A 7,602-nucleotide genomic window follows, 5' to 3' on the forward strand; every position below is an offset into this window, starting at 1 on the left:
CAATGCTGAGAACACAAAACCTTATGGTAATTTCAGCCTGTGGGAATTGAGCCCATGCTAGTGGTGTCACTCTGCATTGCGAACCTGCCATCCAGCTAAAGGAGCTAAGAAGGAAATGCAAAACAGCTCTTCATTTTAATAGTTGAATTCAATGCCACCAGGTGGAAAGAGGAAACTGAGCAAATCTGCGAATGGGTAAAATAATGAGGTCAGAAAAAGATGGTGAGAAAGAAAATAATTTTATGTGATGTAACTTTTAATTCTAAAGGGGAAGATGTCTAGTTGCCAGCTATGAAGCGTAAGAGGTAACAGAATAAGTAAAGGATGTGAAAAATAGCACACATCCTGATAACAAAGAAATCAAAGCACCAAAGAGTGAGACGTACAGAAAGGAAGTAGGAAAATAAACTTACCAGGGATAGTAAAATCAGTAAAAAGCCCACCCACAACTATATTTGGGAAAATAGAAGAGTCACTGGCAATAGGGATTCTGGAAAACCGATCGCAGTGATCTTAGCAATGAGGAAAGTTGCAGATAGATGCTATAATGTCTTTGGATCAGTGTTTATAGTGGATGCAGTGCTGAACATCACTAGGAAACAACGATAGAATCGGGGACAGGAGCTCACTCAAATCAGCAAATTAATGATACTGCAGAAAATAATGGCACCGAAAAGCGACCTGTTCCGGAATAGATGGACTCCAGGATTTTGAAGAAGGTAAGTGGGGAAAATTGCAGGTGACCTCACTGTTAGTTTTCCAAAGTTCTCTTAACTCCATAACTATTGAGTACAACGTTTTTTTTTTAAATCATCGGTGGGGTGAGGGCATCACTGGCTGGGTCAGTATTTATTGCCCAATCCTAATTGCCCACATAGCAGCAGAGAAACAACCATCTTGCTGTGGGTCTGGAGTCACATGTAGGCCAGACAAGGTGAGGACGGCAGATTTCCTTCCCTGATGGACATTAGTGAACCAGATGGGTTTTCCTAATAATTGACCATAATTGCATTGACATCATATTAGACTCTTCGTTCCAGATGTTTATTGATTCAGATTCCACCATCTACCATGGTGGGATTTGAACTCAGTCCCCAGCACATTACCTGGGTCTCTGAATCAATAATCTAGTGATAACCGTTTCAGAAAAGTGAGAGAGGAAAACCAGAGAATTGTAAAACAGGGAGCCTAAAAGTTGCTTTTGGAAAACTATCAATGTCTACAATAGAGCAAAGGCTGCCTGAACACCTTAGAAAATTCAACTGGGACATATATGGTAAAGCTGCCATTCTCTCACCAGACTATAGGGCTGCTCTCACATTAGTGAGAGATGACTGGTGGTGGTTTGATCAGAGGATTACCTTACCTCAGATAAGGGGAAAGGAGAAGGAGTCTTTCATCATGGCCTCAGCCAGTGCAGAATTAACCCCATGTTGTTGGTGTCACTCTGCATTGCAAACCCAACCAACCCCCATCACTGAGTATGGGCATTGGTGGAAATGCCAAAACTGAATTACTCAGTAATTGCACTTGAGAAGGTGTTGATGAGCTATGCTCTTGAAAGTGGAGGGTTGAAATGATCACAAAGGAGATGGGAAAGCAAACAGGATGCAAGGAGGTGGCTAAATGGAGGCTGGCTATTTGCATTGACGCTGCAATGATCTTGGAAGAGGGACTTCTGTGCTTGGCATGCCCCACATTCAGATTTTCAAAGAATCAGAAGGCACAAGGCTGCATAAGGGCTGCTTCTAGTGGCTCCACACAGACTTGCCATCACATTCCTGATGAAGGGCTTATGCCCGAAACATTGACTCTCCTGCTCCTCGGATGCTGCCTGACCTGCTGTGCTTTTCCAGTGCCACACTCTTTGACTCTGACCTCCAGCATCTGTAGTCCTCACTTTCTCTTTGCCTTCATTGTAGGTAAAGGGAGCTGCTGCTGCCTGCCTCTGTCATGCATTAGTGGGATAGGATCAATGGAATGGCCCATGCTGCTCAGGAGCCAAGTGCCCACCCCCCCTCACAGAGAGATCTCAATAAGCCGACAAGTTGCACCAGTATCACATGGGTCAACAAGACTCTAGGTGCACCTTCCTATTTACTCTGGCAACAATAAGAAATATGTGCACTGTCCTGGAGCTATTTAGAAGTTCATTCAACACATCACACCCAGAAGTGCTTTTAAAATCATGTGATTCCTATGCTGCAGAAAGAGGCCCTTTTGGTCCATCAAGTCTGAACCAAAGAGCATCCTAGCCTATCTCCATAATCTCACATTTACCAAGGCTCATTTACCTAGCCTGCGCAGCACAGATAATCTAGCATAGCCAATCCACCTAACCTGCACATCTCTGGAGTGTGGGAAGAAACTCCCACAGACTCAAGAAGAATGTGCAAATGCCACACAGACAGCCACTCAAGGCTAGAATTGAACCTGGGTGCCTGATGCTGTGAGGCATCAGTGATAACCACTGAACGACCATGATGGCCACATCTGGGTGACTGACCTGCATTCGATTGACTTGTACTGAGATTAAACTTTAGAGGCATTGTCATGATTTGCTGGAGGATCCTGAAGGTTTTTCACATCTGGAGAGTGGCTGGTAAATATTGAAGCAATCTTTTGATGTTAGCAAGTACGCACTTCTGTTTCAATACGTTGAACACTGACTGGTCAAAACTTCATTGAAATAAAACAAAGAATTGCGGATGCTGCAGGTTGCAAACAAAAAATAGAAATGTTGGAGAAAACTCAGTGGGTCAGGCAACATCTGTGGAGAGAAAAACAGTTAACATTTCGAGTCAAGATTAAAGTGGTGCTGGAAAAGTACAGCAGGTCAGGCAGCATCCGAGGAGCAGGAAAATCCACGTTTTGGGCAAAAGCTCTTCATCATTCCTCAGATGCTGCCTGACCTGCTGTACTTTTCCAGCACCACTCTAATTTTGACTCTAATCTCCAGCATCTGCCGTACCCACTTCCGCCTGGTTAACATTTCAAGTCCAGTGACCCTTCATCAGAACTAAAAGCCGATGATGATTGAGATTGTCGGTGGTGGGGTAAAGGAGTGAGTCAAATAAATGGAGACAGAGCCTCGAGACAGAGGGAGGGAGTGAAAAAGCAGCAGAGGTGAGGATTGCTGGGAGAGGGATAAGTATTGAATGGCTGCTAATGGGATGTGTGAATTGTTGTAAGTAGATTGGCTGCATTGGGAACAACCCATACAGAACAGAATAGGAGCTGGGAGTGTGGGTGTTCCCGCTCTGAAATTGTTAAACTCAGTACTGAATCCTGAGGGCTGTAACACGCCCAGGCAGAAGACGAGGTTTTGTTCCTCCAGTTTAAGCTTCACTGGAGCACCGCAGCAGCTCTTAGACAGACATGTTGGTACAAGAACACAATGGTCAAAACCTCAGCTCTGCTACAAGGCGAAGAGAGAGAACTATCTCCAAATCATTATCCAATGTTATGTCATTACCCAGTGATGCTGCAAACAATTTTATTTAGATATTCACATTAACTCTTTAGACTACATCTTCCCCAAATTTCTACTTCTGAGATCACATCTCACATCTCCTTATCTCAACAAAGCCTACAGCAAATTACTGTCATTCCAGATGGCCATAACATGATTGTTATCGAAACTAATCCCATCTGCCCCACATGGGCCATACCTCCTATGCCCTGCCTATTCACGTGTTTGTCTAAGTGTCTCCTAAGCAGGTGGGAAAGAAAGCATACAGCATGCTTGCCCTCATCGGTCAGGACATTGAGTAGAAAAGTTGGCAAATCATGTGGCAGCTGTATAAAACTTTAGTTCAGCTGCATTTGGAGTACTGTGTGCAGTTCAGGTTGCCACACGGTAGGAAGGATGTGGAGGCTTTGGAAAAGGTGCAAAGGAAATTTACCGGGATGTTGCCTGGATTGAACAGTATTAGCAAGAGTTTGAACAAACATGGACAAACTAAAACTGCAGTTACAGAAGAATTGCTGGGGAAACTCAAGACGCTGAAGCCTGATCTGACCCCCTGGCCTTGACGGGATATATCCTCAGATTCTGAAGGATGTAACTACAGAGATAGTGGCTCCCCTAGTAGTAATCTTCCAAACTTTAGATGGAGGCAGATGGGAGATAGATTAGAATGACCTCATGTTCAGCACAGACGTAGTGGGCTGAAGGGCCTGTTTGTATGCTGCATTGTTCTATATTCTAAACATTCAGTGGTATATGACTTTTCAAAAGGACGAGACGTAAAGGGTGGATGGTATCATATTGGTATTATAGGAAGGAATAAGTACGATGGCAAGAAATGGACATCTGTCATAAGATATAGAATCCCAATGGGTGGAGGTAGGAAGTCGAAAGGGGGAAGGAGACATTGCTAGGAGTCATCTACGGGTCTCCTAACAGTAATTGTTGGTGGAACAGAGAATAAATCAGGAGATAATGAGAGCATGTAACAAAAGCAGTACATTAATCATAGGTGACTTTCATCTTCATGTACATTGGAAAAGTTAAATTGGCAGAGGTAATAATTCAGAGAGTATATTTGGGACAATTTCCAAGAGCAATACACTGTGGATCCAAACCCAGACCAGGTAATTTTGGAGCTGATAAAAGAATAATTCATTTCTTTGTTTGATCGCTGGCACCAAATTTCCTTTGACAGAACCTTCCAAATCTGTGGTCTCTACCATCTAGAAGGACAAGGGCAGTAGACACATGGGAACAGCCCAACTTTAAAGTTCCTGTTCAAGCCTCATACCACCCTAACATTGAACTGGATCACTGTATCTTCACTGCTTCTGTACTATGATCCCAAACTGCTCAATAAGTCAGATCCAAGAATGAAATCTGGTTCGATCAAAGCAAATGTTCTTATGTTAATGGTGGTAGTCATTCACTGAAACATGGGTGCATGAGGCTGCCGATTTTCTTTATCAGTACTACAGACATTTATTACACAAAGGAATGAAAAATTGAAATGAGTGAAGCTATCTAAATAAACAACACAGTTTGAAAGTTCTCAAAACACATTGAGAAGCAAAGTCTGATCTATTTCCCAGATTTGCAGAGATCAAAACCCAAAGGAATGGTCCCTCTATGTCAGATATTTCAGTTTGAATTAGCCTTGCTCTTCTATCCAATTCTGTAAATTGAATTCTGAAATCTTCAGTCATGAACACTCACAAAATCGAAATCTTAGAGTTTGTCAATCTTTCAGTAACTCTCCGATTTCAAACCAAATACTCCTGGTTTGGAAGTTTTGCAAGCTGGATATTTATACTAGGGTAACTGTGTTGTTATGAAACTGTCCTATATTCCCTTCAGAGGCAGAAAATATCATTTTCTGGACCCCTGTCAGATTTCCTCCAAAAAATGTCTTAAAATCTTTAAATTTCTGGATTTTTCTGAGCTAAAACAAATCTCATGTCATATATTCTCCCAAGCTTCTACAAACTAATGCCTTTCAATGTTTACTCCCTGTCATAAACCCCACAGTATAAACAAAGACTTTTCCATTAACACTCCAGGGGGCTTAAATCAGCTTCTCTTTGACACATACTGAATGAGGTCATGATTCTGGAAGGACTGTCTGACCTTGTTTTTGTTTTCTTAAACCCATTTATAAAATTAACGAATACCTAAATGCCATTAGTTCGAAATCCAAACTTTAAAGATGACATACATACATATTTATATTCAGTACAAGACATGGGTGTTGCTACCTGTGTCCTAGTTACCTTTGTAAAGGTGGCAATGAGCTACCTTCATGAACCACTGCAGTCCATGTACTCTGCGTTGACCCACAATGCTGTTGGGGAAGGAGTTCCAGGAGTTTGACCCAGTGAGGCAGAAGTAACAGCAATACGTTTCCAAGTTAGGATGGTGAGTGATTTGGAGAGGGACTTGCAGATGGTATCATTTCCATGTATCTGCTGCTCTTGACCTTCTAGTTGGAAGTGTTTGTGGGTTTGTGAGGTGTTATCTAAGGATCCAGTGAATTTCTGCAGTGCATCTTATAGATTGTACACCCTGTTGCTGTTGATTGGAGGGAGTGGATGATTGTGGATGTAGTGCCAATCAAGTGAGCTGCTTTGTCCTGGATGGTGTCAAGCTTCTTGAGTGTTGTTGGAGCAGCACCCATCTAGGCAAGTGAGGAGTATCCCATCACACTCCTGACTTGTGACTTGTCGATGATGGACAGGCTTTGGACAGTCAGGAGGTGAGTTACTCACCGCAATATTCCCAGCTTCTCCCAGGAGGACGTCCAACATCCTGAGGACAAGGTCTCAGGCAAGAGCTGCTTGAGGATATTTGTGGCAGTCTTTCTGGAGTTAGGGCAAAATGAGAGAGGGGGCAGGGTGACAGAAGCAAGGGCAGGAGCATTGGCTCTCAGAGCCCACCTCCCTGAACTATGCCCAGTCTCTCGATTGTGCCCAAATTAGTGAAGATCTGGGGATCCTGCCTCCACAGCAGACAGACTGCACTGGGTTAAAGTCAGGGGGATCTGACACTTTCGATCCCACCTGGAACTGAAAGAAAAGTAGCCCTGACGTGTGTAGGCCAGGAGCTGGTCCTGAACCGAGCACTGGCGGCCTCATACAATAGGAATCGAGCTAAAGCCTCCCTCCCTAGAACTCAGTTGATCAGTGAGACTCCAGGTCACCACCACCTTGGCTCATTATGTCAACATCCTGCTTCTAAGTAACAGAAGACTCTGCACTCTGTCTCTTTATTCTTTCTCTTTGTTTATTTTAATCTTCAATACTGTGGTATCAAACTTGGAAATTTGGCACCAGTATTTGTGCAGGACCTAATATGATCATGCGCAATGATTATGTATCTGATCCATGATAACTCTATTATAGAGAACAGGGACAAAACAAATCATGCGGAGGAGTTCTTCCAGATGATGTGATGAAAGAGCCTTCCTAGCCATATCGGAAATTAAAGACAGTAAGTACCAAAAACTTTCATGTACTTACCCCCACACTCTGGGTTCCTCAACTGTTCCAGAATCTTCCATCGGCCTCCGAAATCGTTCCGGCACCATTAACCACGCGTCTGCTACGTCGCCCGCGGCAACAAACGCCGCCGCGGACCATGACGTTACTTCCGCCCCCACCGACCTCGCAGCATCCGCGATCGCCGCCCAGACAACCGCCTCCACGATCGCCGCCCAGACAACCGCCTCCACGATCGCCACCCAGACAACCGCCTCCACGATCGTCGCCCAGACAACCGCCTCCACGATCGCCAGGAAGACCATCGCCGACAGATTCGCGGCTCCCGCGGCTATCGGGAATAACACTGTCTCGGTCGTCGCCACAGCCACTTCCGCCCCCTGGGTTGCCACTGCCGCAGCCACTTCCGCCCCCAGTGACATCACCATAACGCCGCATATGTCTCCGCCCCCACGCCGATCTCCGTCACCATGCCTAATCCCGCCCCCACGCCGATCTCCGTCACCACGCTCAACTCCGCCCCCACGCCGATCTCCGTCACCATGCCTAATCCCGCCCCCACGCCGATCTCCGTCACCACGTCTAACCCTGCCCCAACGCCGATCTCCGTCACCACGCCCAACTCCGCCCCCACGC

The sequence above is a fragment of the Chiloscyllium plagiosum genome, chromosome 3 (assembly GCF_004010195.1).
Source record: "Chiloscyllium plagiosum isolate BGI_BamShark_2017 chromosome 3, ASM401019v2, whole genome shotgun sequence".
Taxonomy (NCBI): domain Eukaryota; kingdom Metazoa; phylum Chordata; class Chondrichthyes; order Orectolobiformes; family Hemiscylliidae; genus Chiloscyllium; species Chiloscyllium plagiosum.